The sequence below is a fragment of the Scylla paramamosain genome, chromosome 17 (assembly GCF_035594125.1).
Source record: "Scylla paramamosain isolate STU-SP2022 chromosome 17, ASM3559412v1, whole genome shotgun sequence".
NCBI classification, from domain to species: Eukaryota; Metazoa; Arthropoda; class Malacostraca; order Decapoda; family Portunidae; genus Scylla; species Scylla paramamosain.
Window position 1 is genome coordinate 22,303,583 of NC_087167.1, and position 16,065 is coordinate 22,319,647.

Sequence of the window (16,065 nt, forward strand, 5' to 3'; positions counted from 1 at the left end):
CCTCACATTTACTGCAACTCCTCCCAGAACAAAGAGCTTGAATTAGCCACTAAATGAGGTGCACCCTTATAGGATAAGGGCAGCTATTTTTACAGATCATATGGCATCTCTTCTGTAAAAATTTATTTTCTAATCATGTTAATATATTGGTGGGTTATAGTCTTTTTTATTTTATTTATTTATTTTTTTTTTTCGGGGGGGAATATAAATGTGTCATACTCATGTTGAATATGCAATAGATTAAATAAGTTATTTCTTAATGATATTATTTTATTGATGCCACACAATGTGCTTTTGAAGAATATAATATGTCATACTCTTGTTACTGTCTTTGCATAAGCCTTTATTTTCATCTTTTTTACTTGTATGGGTCATGTGGAAACTAATATTTTATATATGTTAACTAAATTGCTACTTGTCTTACTTTTTAATCTTTTTACTCATAAATTATTTAGGAACTAAGATTAGATATGTTCACTAAATTGCTACTTGTTGGTGTTTACTGTCTCTTCACAAGTTGTAACTTTTCATCTTTTTGCTCATAGAAATCACAGGGGAACTAGGACTAGACATGTTAACTATTGCTACCTGATAACCTTTATCATGTCTTTGCAAGTCTTGATATTTCATCTTGTTACTCATATCAGTCACTTGGGAACTAAGATTAGATTATGCTCACTAAATTGCCTTGGAAGCATAAATAATTCCATCTCAGCAAACTGTTAGTGTGAAGATTAACATACATGAAGATGAGAGTTGTGGGCTTATGAGTTAGTTGTTTACTGTTGATGTTGGGAGAAATTAAACACATAAAAATTGTTATGGCCATAAGATTCATTATTATTTGTAAGAAAGAGTTAAATGAGTCAGCTCTTAATTCATATCTGTTAGATTGTCTGACTGAAGCTCTTTTTTTTCTGCTGAGCTTTTTTTCAAAATAGTAAAGAAGCAGGTTTAAAAAAAGTCTTCATTGAATCTCCTTTATTCATTAGAGAGAAAAGGAATGATAAATACTAAATACGCAAAGGTAAATGCTATAAGAGTTGACTGATGCTAGTAGGTAAATGATATACTGGTCGTGCTCCTCAGTTTAAAATGAAGGAGCATCATATATATATATATATATATATATATATATATATATATATATATATATATATATATATATATATATATATATATATATATATATATATATATATATATATATATATATATACAGTAAGTGTTTCAGTGAATCATGGAGTGTGCTACTTGTGTTATGCTCAATCCCTGCTCAAAACTGACAAGTCACCAATATTTTGGATACCAGAACCATCCTGAATTGTCATCCTCAGTCCTTCTTGGTTGTTTTCCCTGCATCATCCTGACTCCCAGAATGAAGTGTAGAACTGTCACACTGCCTTAACATGGCACACTTATATTAGATAGCCTTTTAGCACCTCGATATATTTGTATCATGATGGGAGGCCAACACTTCTGCAGGTATGAATGAAGGTATTTGTGAGTTCCGGGTCAGGCAAGCAACATGCTGTGAATGAGGGTGATAGGTGGAAATACTTAGGAATGTTTCATACATGGACTGCCATGTGCAGGCCTGATGATTTTTTGCAGCTTCCCTTGTTTTCTTGTGTTCTTATGTTAACATATTCATAGTTTATTACCAAAGTATTTGCCCAAAAATATGTTAAATAACACAATAAAATAAAATGCTTTGACTGAATTATAATGCAATGTTACTTTTCATCACTACTGTTATATAATATTACCACTTAGTAATGTATGAGTCATCGTACCAGTAAAGTAAGTAGGTGTGAGGGGATGCTGGGTGATGAGGGCAAGTGCAGGAGGATGTGTAGAGTGTGTGTTAATGGAGAGGGGCTGGAAGACACTCGTAGCCATGCAAAAAGGGTGGTGACAGGAGGCCAGCACCTGTACCCTCACTGGTTGATGGAGGGAAAGAAGGAGTGGAGTGGGGTGGGAGATGAGTGTGATAAGAGATGCATTAAGGAGATGGAAGATTGTCAGTTGGTTGGCAGTCATGTGTACAGACAGCAAGATAATTTAGGGACTACTGTTTATTCTTCAGCAATTATTTTTGTATAGCAAAAGATTATGTAATAGATAACCAGTGCTATATTACTTTTATTGCAGATGCTTCCCATTCAAAACTGGTCTTGTATTATGTAATTGTTCAATAGAAAATATGTGAAAATAGCTTTGTATTGGAAATTATTCAAAATGATCTATAAAAAGGATCTTTAGTAATGGAAACATAGGTACATTCACTGATACTTAGTGTATGCATTTGCTGAAAGGTTACAGATTCATAATATTAAAAACTCATTAATACTGGAGCTAATGAGTGGTTGAAAGAAGACAAGAATATTCATAATAATATGCATATATAAGAGTTTAAAGATTCACAGTATTAAAAACTCATTAATGTTGGGTGTGTGGGTGAAGGTGGGAGACAAGGCGAGGGAGGCATGGGCAGGTGGGGAAGATAAGGAGCAAGGGCAGGTAGAGAGTGCAGGGTGGGGAAACGAGGACATCCTGCTGGTTGAGACCATTACCCTCATACTGGTCTTCCCATCACTGAGAGCAGCTCTGACAAAGTAAAAAGTAATTTCCTTTTCAAAGACAAATCCATATTTATTTGTTTCCTAAAGGAGACTTTTTAGGATGATATTTATTTGAGGTTTGTGGTGCAAGCTTCAATTTTGCTATGCAAGAAATAATTGTCACAAGTAGGTAACCTGAAACTCATCTAATGGCCATTATATGTAATTTCTTTCCAACTACTTACTATATCATATATAAAACAGCATCAAAAGAAGCTTATCAGGCCTATTTCTCTGAATGCCTATCTGGTAGATTCTATATCTGATATAAAATAATATTATTAGTCTTACTTTTAAACTTACTGTAAATACTATGAAGTGTTTGAGAAAGTTACTGAGGTTACTGCCATGGAAACTGTCAAGTATAATGTCATACTTTAATCTGTGTAAAGGGCAAGGAAAATGCAGGAACCTCAAATACATTATGTGAGGTGGCTGAGCATTGTGTACCCCTGATGGTGGCTTATATCTTTGGTAACCTTTATGACCAGAGGAAGGAGGGTTGGTAGACTGTTGTGGGCTTGTAGGGGCCTCCTCAGTGTTGCTTCCTCCTGTTTTTTTTGTACTCTATTTTTATTAAGAGTATTTGCTTTCATATGGTTGATCTGTCCATCTATTTATTTTAACAATTTATTTTTTCTGTCTTTCCATCTGTTTCTGTTTCTCCCTATCTGTCTTTCTGTCTGCTTCTAAATATCTGCCAACCTGTACTACTAAAAAGAAAACAAAAATTTTTGAATGTCAGTATTGCATGCTTTTTCAAAATACTGAAGAATAGCCAATATCTTAATAGATATAAAATAATTTTCCTTACATAAGGCTCTATAAGAAACAATGGCAGCTACTCTTTATTCATTCATTGAGTTACTTTTCCCCAGTGGCCATAGAGCTATAGCACGGAGGTGGAGGTGATGCTGTAGAAGTGAGCTGAATGTGGTGTGTAACAATGGCTAAGAGGTGATCAGCCTTTGGAGAGGGGCTGTAGCAGCCTCCCATATAGGGACTAATTGAGTTCTAGGGAGGTGGGTCTGGCTGGCCTCTGTGAGACAACTGGACAGTTGGAGATTATGGTGTGAGATGCCTGGATGTGCCCTATAGATGTTTGTATGGTTGTCTCCCTCCAAGGGTCCCTTAAAGTTCTGTACACTCTGTAGGAGGTATTTCTTACCTTATCGAATTATGAAAATTTGCTTTCATTAATCTCACCTGTCAAAGTAACTGCTATTGAATGTCTGCCACTACGCTGAACAATGTGGGCCGGGCTGCCACATGTATGATGATTTTTGTCCTGCCCTAAAATTAAGATCCGGACACACAAAGTAATTTGGAGAAATGTTTAAGTGAAACTTTGAGCCAGAAACTGAAAGAGAATGAAAGGTGATGAAAAATATCCACTGCTTAGTAGAGTTTGAAGGAAAAAAATTATATTAGGGGTTGGCCTGGTGGCGCCCATGCTGGGAGGGGATGCGTTTGGGGAATCGCAGCGGGATATTGGCGGTAGCATTGTGATATCCGGCTGGCAATCCTTGGTTAGTCAACCCTTGCGGGTCCAACCCTTCGTGGTATTCCTTCTCCCCCCCTCATTGGGTCTCCTCCTGCCTCCCCTTGAAAGTGTAGTGGCCCCCAGGCTTGGAGGAGGGCCTTTGTTACACCATTTGGCAAAGTTTCCTGTTGGGTGCACAGCCATATTGGTAGGTTGGCTGATCAGGCACCACCTGTCTGGTGTGAGGCTCTGCCCCTCCTGCCCATGTGTAGTTGCAGTGGTGGTTGTGACAGCGGTGGTAGTGGTGGTAACACAGTGGTCATATGGTGGTGCTTGCATGGCGTTTGGTGAGATAGTGATCTGTGTAGTACTCCAGCAAGTTTCTTGTTATAATCCTGTAATCAAAGAACTTTTCACAGCACAGTGAAGTGAATAGATGAGTACCATGTTATGGTTACATCAGTAACTTTTTGTATGTGTCATTGTATGAAGGACTGTGCCAGTAGTTGGTAACCTTGAAATGTTATTGAGGAATCTGCTGCACACACATTGTTATGACTGAGTAAGTATTTAATGGTATGGTGAAAGCATGGTTTCTTATCTTCACAAGACAAGCATGTGAGGTGGTGTACTCTTGGCAGCAGTGCAGGATCACACATGACAAGGGATTCTTGGGGAAATGTTATGTCTTGTGTAGCTGTGGTGTAGCACTTTGAGAGGTGGCTTATATTAAGACTGAAGGATATTATTTTATCCTTGCAAGTACAGTAGTGTGCTACAGTATTTTGTGCAATAATTGCCAATGGCTGTTATATATCTAGACCACAGTGATCTGTAGCTCAGTGAAGCTTATTGATTTGAGCTTTTCTTTTCCAAATAAAAAATATTTAGGCTTGGTGGTGGCCATAGAGTGGAATATTAATCATAATGGGATCATTGAAGGAGTGGGGACAGAGGGCAGGTAGACCTGCGTGGCAGGAGGCTCACTAATGCTTCCTGGCCAGGCAGGAGGCCTCCCTCCATCCACCATCAAAGATCATAAATTAGTAGAGGTACTGGTAACGCTGAGGAACAGTTATGAGTCCTGAGAAATTACTGCTATGATAGAAATATAGGAAGTGTACTGCTTTACATAATGTGTAGTGTGTGTGTGTGTGTATGTGTATATATATATATATATATATATATATATATATATATATATATATATATATATATATATATATATATATATATATATATATATATATATATATATATATATATATATATAAAATAAAGCATACATGATTTATGTATAGAAATAAACTGTAAAAACATATATCACATGGCAACCATTACAACTACATAAAGAATATAATGTTCCCTTCATGTTCAGAGCAATTATAGTCATCCATGAAATAAAAACAAAATGTGTGCACACACACACACACACACACACACACACACACACACACACAATATATATATATATATATATATATATATATATATATATATATATATATATATATATATATATATATATATATATATATATATATATATATATATATATATATATATATATATATATATATATATATATATATATATATATATATATATATATATATATATATATATATATATAACATATTTAAGCATTAACTGTTGTTGAAAACCAGGCAAGCTATATTCATCATTTACTCATGAATAGTTCTTATTGTAAGATTTTTAAAGCATATTTGGATCAAATTTTATCATAAGAGCTTTAATGTTTTAGGCACCAATATATTATTGTTTATTTGATGACCCCCAGAAGTTGATGATGAGAAAAACAAACCACGGCATCATAGGTTGTAGCTTTGTGAATTAAATTTGTTACAAGAATTACAGAAAGAGTGTTGACAGTATTTGAGTAATTAATGTTCATCCTTTGCTTGCAGGTTAGCATTTACTGTCTCCTGAGAACCACATCAGCGGAGGAGACGTGACCCTTGACTCTGTGTCTCCTCTCAACTCTCCGTCCTTCACCCTCAGTGAGACAGTACCAGACTTCAATCTTGACTTCAACCTTGATGAAGCCTTGAAATTTGTTGGACTGAACTGTTCCAAGACTGGGGAACCTGTCTGGAAGGTGAGTTGTTTATTTTGCAATAGATATTACCATTAGGAGATAATAGATTACTTATTAGCCCATTGGATATTATGACTTTGCCTTCTACTGAAGGAAATTGCCTGGTTGGATGACTGGAATATACTGATTTAAAAGGATGTTAATGCACAGTCACTGAAGAGCTTGGTCAGAAGCTATGAAAGTGTTATCTCAGCCCTCAGAGCCTGAACCCACTTCTGACAACAAGGAAAGCCCTGGTAAGGAGGAGGAGGACAACGAGGACAGCTTAGACACCTTGAACGACACCCTGGATGATATGATCCAGGCCTCCTAGCTTCATCCTCAACACCCGCGCTCACTACAGGTAAGTGTCTGCCTCTCTTGTGCATGGTCATCCAGAATATAAGAATGGGAGGAAAGGAGACAATAAAAGACCAGCTGACCCATGCAAGGTGGCTCCTGTTCAATTCAAGGCAGTATGAGATTCTTCCCTGTCTGAGCACCAGTGTAATATATCATTTAAAAATTAAATATTTTTTTCCATGGTTTATTGAAAAAGAAGGGAATTTCAATGTGATATTAAATGCAAATATTCCAGAGTAAGCATTTTCTCAAGCAATAAGCTTATCGCGTGAGAAAATGCTTACTCTGCCTGTATGGCAGACTGAACCAATTTAAGACTATTACAAAGCTAACTCAAATAAAAAGCACAGCTATTCCATCTCAAATTTTTAACTGGTGCTTTTTTTGGGAGAGAACACCAAGCTTTTTTTTTTTACTTTTTTGTGCATTTGACCTGGCTTTATATTCGTATGCCAAGACAACAAAGGAAACAAATAAATAGATATAGATCAACAAATGCAAACAGTATAGTAATATAGCCATACCAGTGTCAAAAGTGAATTATTATTGATCACTAGATACATAACACGCACAATAGCAGTAGTGGAGCATAGCGTGATGAGAATATCAAGGAATGGCGTGCCAGTGATTTACAATGGCACAGAAACACAACCTCCTTGGCGGTGCGGGATATGGAGTGATTGAGTCAGACAGATAGGGAATGATGTGCTGTCATTGTTCAGTCTGCAGTCAGGTCATTACGGTGTGAGGTGAGGCGTGGGAGAGTGGCGGGGAGAGGAGAGGAAAGGGAAGAAGGAGGGTTGCGGGTTTCAGTCAAGTAATGTCTAGGTGCCGTTTCAAACATTTCCTGCATGACAAGGTGAGCTTAGCGGGCGGTGACGCACTGGGTTCCCTACTGACTGCTGCTCATCCAATGTCACCACCACCACCATCACCGCTATACCCAGACCATCTCCACCTCTATCATCACCTCCATTACCTTCCCTTACCTCCACTTCTGTTTCTTCCATTATTTTTCTAGAGACTATTAGTACACAGTCTTAGTAGAACACGCGGTTTCATGTTTTTATTTTATTCTATTTTTGGCATGAAATGTCACATTAATTTAACAGAATGATGTATTGTTATTATTATTATTATTATCATTATTATTATTATTATTATTATTATTATTATTATTATTATTATTATTATTGTCATTATTATTATCATCATCATCCTTCTTCTTCTTCTTCTTCTTCTTCTTATTATTATTATTATTATTATTATTATTATTATTATTATTATTATTATCATTATTATTGCAGTTTTTATATAGCAAATACCGAAAAGTTGCACGTTACTTTAACTTACAAAAATACAAACAAATTATTCTAAACCAAATCTCGTACTTGTTAATCTACTAACTTTCATATCAATAAATCCTTCACTCACTATCTCTCTCTCTGCCTGACTGACAATACCTGACTGAGTGACCAATAGATGAAATACCAAACACTACTACCACACGTATTTTGCTATGATAACTACACATCATCTCGTACTTGCCAATCTATTTTCATGTCAATAAGTTCCTCACACTCATCTCTCTCCCTGCCTGACTGACAACACCTGACTGTTTGACCAATAGATGAAATACCAAATCATCAATAAATTCTCTGTTTCCCTTCCTGACTGACTATACACAGGCGACTAACCAATAGATAAAGTACTACACACTACCACGGGTATTTTGCTAAGATAACCCTGCTGGCCAAAGCAGTTTAGCAATGTTTTGTTGACTTTTCCAACCTACTAAACTCCCTAGATGTGTATTCTGCCGTCACTAACCTTGCCATGTTTGCTTCCTCAGGGTATTGCTCGGGCCGCGTTTTTCCCACTCGACGAATCAAAATATTGTACAGGTAGTGCAAACGGTGGTAGATGTAATGGTGGTGGTGGGGAGTAGTGGTAGTGATGATCAGTAGTAAAAATATGAATAGCGGGTCTTGTGTTAGTGAAAAAAAAAGAAAAAAAAAGTTGGAACTTTTTTTTTGTAGGAGAGAGAGAGAGAGAGCGCTGTCTGGTAGCGTTGCTATCTATCATGGAGCTTTCTGTTATGTTTACCGAGTGGCCGCCATGTGGTGGAGTATTGGTGCTAAATACACATGAGGCTGAGAGTGTGTGTTTTTGTTTTCACAAGTTTAGTGTGTGTGTGTGTGTGTGTGTGTGTGTGTTCTGTAGAGGTAATTCTGCCGTGCATTTCTCCTAATTCCCCGCGATGCCCGTACAGTGAGTGAGTCAAGTCTGGGTCTCCATAGTGTTGTTTATTATATTTATTTTCTGGAGGAATGAACGCTTTGGTTGTTATTATTATTATTGCTAGTAATGGTACTGTACTGAGGGAGCTTGATAGGAGGTGTGTGTGTGTGTGTGTGTGTGTGTGATTCACCTAAAGTTGTCTGCTGGTCACCCAGCCAGCCGTTACCCTACGGAAAGAGCTCAGAGATCATAGTGACCGATCTTTGGGTAGGACTGAGACCACTTACACACCACACACCGGGACAGTGAGGTCACAACCCTTTGGGTTACATCCCGTATCTACTTGCTGCTAGGTGAACTGGGCCTACACATTAAGAGGCTCGCCCATTTGTCTTGTGTGTGTGTGTGTGTGTGTGTGTGTGTGTGTTACAGTGCTTGTGTTCGTTCACTTACACAAGGCGGTTTTCTTATTATCAGATTTTTTTTTTTTTGTATCTTTGTAATGCTGTAGTTGAACAATCTTGATGCTTTTTAGTAGTTCTTGCATCATTTATGCAGGACTTTTTATACTGCTGGTGGATTGAATTAGCGGTGTTCAGGAGACAAAACTTACATTTACGGCAGAGTACCCAGGGAGTTAATTTTACTGCAAAATAACATCACGGAATATGATAAACGGTTTCCTCTACAAGCAAAGTGAGAGAGAATAGTGAGTGATATATAGACAGAAAGCCACAGCTGTCATGGACGATAATGACTTAGAAATTGAGGATGGGAAGGGAGACGAAAAAAATAATGATGACAAATGAGAAGTTGGCTGGCGGCAAGCTTACACTAGTTTGCTTCTTATGCCTTCAAAACAAGACGGCCAACATTTCAGGCACCTGTCCGTGAAAATATAGTCTTCATAACTAAAAATAGTCCAGCAAGATATTTTTAGCATCTATATTTCATGCTCCTGAAGTTGGTGGTAGCGAAACAAGACGAGTTTGTTTTTTATAACTTCAAAACGAGAGGTGCAACGTTTTAGGCAATAGCGGGTGACAATAACATCTTCCCTATTGAAATTGGTACCATAAAATACTTTTAGCATCTATATTTCTTGATTCTGAAGGTGATGGTAACTTATAGTAGCAAAATAAATTAACGCATTTCTGAATCATATATGCTTTGTTGCAGTGTCGCAGTACCTAAGTGAATTAACACTTTGACTACAATCCAGGGTAGGAAAAAAAAAATGAATGGACGGACGGCTGAATTTTTCCGGTCACGCGCCGAGAAACATCTACCTTATCTACTCTTGTCAGCATATTAATAGTTGCAGAATTTGCTCATGTTTATCAAGCATTGCTCATTGAGTGTTGGTTCAGGTGCTGATAGCGGTGGTAGTGATGGTGATAATAGTGATGGAGGTTGTGTTGATGGTGATGATGGTGGTGATAACGGCGGAGAGGCAGCAGTGTCGGAGGCGTTCTGAACAGCAGTCACGCTTATCCTTGTTGTTAAGATAGTTGCTTTTAGTGGGCTCGTGTGTCATGATAAGCAGCAGCAGATTCCTCGGTATAGTGAGAGAGGTCAGGGAGCCACACAACTCAGTTAAGATGCAGAATTGTATGCCACGCACTGCTAAAGCAAAGAAAGCTGAAGATGACACTAAACTTCACTTTGTAACTCAACTAAACCTTATGACACACACTGAATTTTACAGTAAACCTTATGACAGACACAAATAACTACAACCAGAGCAGCAATAATGATGAATACAACAATAATTCTAATAATGATGATAATGCATTAATAAGCTGTATACTATAATATTTTAGCTCCATTCTCTCTCTCTCTCTCTCTCTCTCTCTCTCTCTCTCTCTCTCTCTCTCTCTCTCTCTCTCTCTCTCTCTCTCTCTCTCTCTCTCTCTCTCTCTCTTACTTAACGTAGATATCGTTCCACGAAATGGTGTAATTGGTCAGGAGATCACGGAATTCGCTCCTTACCTGGCGTTGAAATCCCTGTAGCACGTTGAGCAGTGTGGAGATAATGCAACAGAAAAGAATGGCATTAGGCTTTTGGACAATAATAATCTTTCATTAAGACATCTTTCTCCACAGTTTTCATTCTTTGATGTTCTCAGCTTCCTGCTCTTGTGACTCTGTAATTGGTGTGTTGTGTAATATTACTGCAAGTGTCTGAAAAAAAAAAAATAAATAAATAACGAGCATTAGATGTATCCTGGTGTTGATTTCCACGTCACTTAGGCGGGTAAGTGGCAGGCGTGAGGGTGGTCTTTTAAGTGGCTATTTGACCTGTGTTATTTGTTACTGCAGGTGGGCTGGAAACTCTGCAGATTTTTTAATAGCGTCAGTAAACACGCTGGCGCTGTGTGGCTGCTGTTTTAAATTTTTTCCCTGTTTTTGTTGGCAGACCGCCGGCAATTTGAGTTTGTAAGATGCTTTTGAGCCAGATATTAAGTAAAGGCTGTAGTTTAGGAATTATATTGTGGAGTGTGTTATTTTTAGTATTGGTTCGGGAAATTGGATCTGCTTTAAAAGAAAAAAAAAAAAAAGAAGAACGTTTAAGTTAATTCTTTGCCTGATAGCACCTCTCTTTAAGCTTAGAAAAATATTGTAGTACAAATTCAGAGTGCTGCTGGTTCGGGAATTGGGATCTGTGTAAAAAAAAAAAAAGAAGCAAGAATAAATTACGTTTTAGTTAACTTTTAACCTACCAAGACTCCTCTTTAAGCTTGATACTGTACAGTAGTTCAAGTTTAGAGTATGATTTTACCGCAAGACATCAGGAAAAGAGAGAGAGAGAGAGAGAGAGAGAGAGAGAGAGAGAGAGAGAGAGAGAGAGAGAGAGAGAGAGAGAGAGAGAGAGGTGCATCGACAAGGTGCACGGCGCGGTGGTGATGGTTGCGGTCACTTGGAGAAATAACTGTCATGTTGAACTGGTGGTGGTGTTGGTGGACTGAGAGGGAGGAGCCACCACCCACACACGTGAGGGATGGCTGGGACGTGGAGTGTGGGGGAGTGTGTGTGTATGTGGAGGACGAGGGGTGTGTGTGTGTGTGTGTAGGACGAAGGGAAGTTTGTGTGTGTGTGTGTGTGTGTGTGTGTGTGTTTGACGAGGGGAAGTGTGTGTGTGTGTGTGTGACGAGGGGAAGTGTGTGTGTGTGTGTAGAGTGTGTGGGGAGTGTGCGTGGACTGTATGTAAAGTTTAAGGGCAGCATCCACCTCCACCTGCAAAGCGGCTCCTTTTAACCGTAGACTTTTTTCCATTGTTTCATCTTTGTCATTAAAATACTCGTTGAACTTTTCATTAATCTATAACGAACTGCGCATGCGCAGTGAATTCTTTTCAAAGCTGTTAAAAAAATTTTGAATAAAAAAATGTTAGAGTCAATGGATCACATTGAAATCGTGCATGGTAGCAGCTAGAAAGATTATGCAGGTTCAGTAAGAAGGTTTTGTCCAAATCTATATTATAAAGTAATCAAAACATTAGTCAAACATAGAGGAAATTTTTTTGTGCATAAGAAAAATCACAAAAAAAACCTTGAAAAATGAAAAGTTCTTCTTACCGATCGTGTGTCACAGTCCCGTCTACTTACATGACAAAAATGGTGACTATAGGACAATAAATAACCCAGTCATTACAGGAAAACCTCAAAAAAGCATGTTTTTAGGAAAGGCAAAAATAGATCAACTTTCAATAAGATGCCTAAAAATCAGTAGAAACGAGGCTAGCTACCCTAAAACTTCTCCGTTTTCTCTCTTGCTGAGTCAGAGAGAGAGCAGGATTTATAGGGGTGTCATTCATATATTGTTATATTTGTAAATCATTGCTATTAGAGGCTTTCTATGCAATGCTGAAACATTGCAAGGCTCAGCGTGTGGTGCCTATAGCTTTTATCGCCTTTTTATACCCTTCTCTGTACTTTGATTTTATTTGATCAGGTTATTGATGTAAGTGAAACATAAAAATCTTGTCGAATATTTATTTATTTATTTATTTATTTATTTTTTGGCCTTTACCGACTAGATAGTCTCATCCCTGGGGTATCATGGAAATAGTTGCATCATCGGAAAGGGGTATGTATTTTTCCTTTTTTCTTTCCAGCATAGATTTTGCTGTAGAGAAGGACAATTGTAACCCATAATTGATAGAGAAATAAGCAATTCTCTCTATATCAGCTTGCCGCGCGCGGCCACCGAGACGCCGCCCCAGCACGGCGGGAGTGGTGGGGGTGGGGAAATCGCTCTCTACTTAAGCCTGAACTTGTCATATCCGTGATTATTGTATACCAAACGTTTCCCCTATCATGTGGGATGAATTTAAGCCAAAAAAAAAAAAAAAAAAGTGAAAAAAATCATTTTCAATGCAATTGGAGGTGGGCGCTGCCCTTAAGTGAAGGAAGTTGAACATGACTAAATTCTACAGTAAACCTTATGACACACAATGTAGTAACTACAACCGGAGCAGCAATAATGAAGAAAATAATTTACAAGAAGAGTGGGAGTGTGTGGGGAGTGAGGAGTGTAGGACTGCCAGAGTGGCGTGGCACATCCAACTGCTTGAGAATGTGGGTGATTTATTGAGAGAGAGAGAGAGAGAGAGAGAGAGAGAGAGAGAGAGAGAGATTATAGTATCGTATCTCTCAAAGTACATTGATGTTGAAGGCAAAATTGATTCAGTTAACATAATCACCAAACGAAACAAGGAACTTTACTTTAAAGCTCAGAGAGAGAGAGAGAGAGAGAGAGAGAGAGAGAGAGAGAGAGAGAGAGAGAGAGAGAGAGAGAAGGTTTGGGGGAGGTGATAGGTGGTGTCTGACAGCTGGGAGGCTGAGACAGGGCCCCGCCAAGCCTGCCCGGTTAGGCTTACTGCTGCTCGGGGCTGTGAGCTGGTGACGGTATCAGCTCATCATTAATCACAGTCCACGGTGAATGTGGCCAATTACAGCAGAATCACGACCAATCATAAACTCATCACGACCAATAAGGGCGGAGATTGCTGCAGAACCCATTGGTGGAGAGGCTGCCAGATCGCTTCCACCACCAGATTCTTTACACATTCCTCTAGACTCCGATATTCATTAAGGTTTTATGATGCACCTGTAGTGCTGGGAAATTAATTATGTATATTTCTATTTTTTTCCTAGGCTAAGGCCCATGTAATGTGCGAGGATGACCAGAATCTCAGTACCATGTGACTAACCCCCCCCCCTTCCCCTCCTCTCCTCAGTGTCCTTTTGTCCTTGCTTTTTCCCCCCCCTCTCAGCGTCACTGTGTTGACCACTTCTATAACAAATTTACCCCGTGAATAAACGTAATTTCTCCTGCTTGGCCAGGTTATAGAGGCGAATTTTTCACCTAATCCCAGAGAATGGGGAGCCCTTAATATGATAAAATTAATTCTATAATGGTAAGGTCTTAAACCAGCCCAAACAAATCCCAGATAATTACGCCACGCCAATGAGGTTGACGAATCTGATAAGTCTTCTTTGCTTCGCTGCCCTGTCACCCCTGTTGCTACGCAAGCCGGGAAGAGATACCAGACTTTGACTAATTCCCCAATTGATTTCAAAAGTCCATTGAATTAAACTTCTTAAAGTAACAACTATAAAGTAAACAGTAACTTAATTATTCATATTTTTCATCCTTGAACTCACAACCTAGTCGCCCCCCCCCCCCCCACTAAAAACAAAATTATAACTTAATAAATTTCCCCATTGGAAACCTTTATCCTTAGTTTCCCGCCGATTTCCTCACAAGCAAAGCCAGTCTCTCTCGGATTCTCCTCAGGTGAGCATGCGGTCTGATAATCTCCTCCTCCATTTCTTGTAATATTAAGTAAGTGTTTATTTAACAATAATTTACTAAAGCGAGTCTCTCTCGGATTCTCCTCAGACCCTCTTGGATTCCCCTCAGATATTCCTGTTGATAAACTATTTCTGAGTGAATAGATATTCGCATTTTTTCGTTCTTTTTTTGTTGGTTTTCTCCACGGGACTAGTGAAACCACCTGGTTCGAGATCACCGTGTGAGACTGTCCTCAGGTCTATACATACTTTTTGGGTATATATTTGTTATTTATTTATTTATTCTCTGGTCTCCCCCACAACTCAGTAGTCGCGAAAATATCTCCATCGTAGTTTTTATGTAATTGAAGAATACGCTACCATTTATTTTGTATTTCTGAATTGCTTTCTTTTTATTATTATTATTTCGGATTATTCCATTATTTATTAAAAATCATAAAAGTGTCAGTATTTGTATTTCTCTTAATCCAGTGATAGGATTTGTAATTATCGTCTGCCACAAGGGAACATCACACCCCTTAGAGGGCACTAAACTGGTGAGCAGCGGTGGCATTTATTTCGCGACTGACCGAAAGAGGTGGAGACTGGAAATAAGTGTAAATGTTGAAGGTGGCACTTGTAGGGCATAGCCAGATTCCCCGGCATCTAGAGGTAACAAATGTGCAAATTAGGATATTCAGAGCCCCTGGAGCAAAGGCTAGGACTTTCTTTGAGGATGATCGGTTAAATCGAGTACTCGAGTGGCAACATGACTTGACCATCTTGTGGATAGGCAGCAACGACATAGAAACATCTACCAATCCTGCTAGGATTTTCTCCGATGTTAAGAACATCATCAAAGAAATCACTGCCAAATGCCAATCACTAGTGCATGTCTGCCAAATTGAACCCAGGACCAACCCTAGGGGAATATCAGTGGAGAAATATAAGAAATTCCAAGTAGGAATCAATAATAGAGTAAAGAGAGCCCTGAAGACCCCAAACATTCATTTTAATAATATTCAATTTGTACAAGAACTGAGCGAGGATGGTGTTCACTGGGACGAGAGAGGCCAAGCTCAAGTAATCAGTAAGATCAAAAGAGTTATTGAAGGTCACAGTAGCAATAGAGAGGCAGTGGAGTAGAACACATTGTCCTGGAAGAAGAAAACCTGAGCGCATACTGTCTATCGCAGGTCACCTAAAAACAATCACCCTGAGATATTGTGTTCTACACCCAGTACGTTAAACTTCCATGTGAGCAAAGATGACTGATAATGTTCGCCTCCCAAGGGGTGGATTAGACCCGTGGCAGGACTTAATGGATCATAACACCAGAGAGAGCCTGGGAGCAGTTAAACATGAAAGTAAAGGGAAAGACTTGAACACTTTAGAACAGGAAGTAGAGGAACTAAAGCAAATCTTAAATCAACAAAATCAGGTAATTGGGCGTTTGGC

At 38.6% G+C, this 16,065-nt stretch overlaps 1 protein-coding gene across 7 annotated transcripts in view; it reads left to right on the forward strand.

The window, feature by feature from the left end:
- LOC135108586 (F-box-like/WD repeat-containing protein TBL1XR1) overlaps nt 1-16,065 on the forward strand; it is a 59,211-nt gene that overhangs the window by 15,045 nt on the left and 28,101 nt on the right. For all 7 annotated transcript variants that reach the window (XR_010272363.1, XR_010272366.1, XR_010272365.1 and 4 more), the window contains exons 3-4: nt 6,036-6,226; nt 6,420-6,569. The gene's annotated coding sequence lies outside the window, so the exon portion shown is untranslated. The remainder of the gene's footprint in view (nt 1-6,035; nt 6,227-6,419; nt 6,570-16,065) is intronic.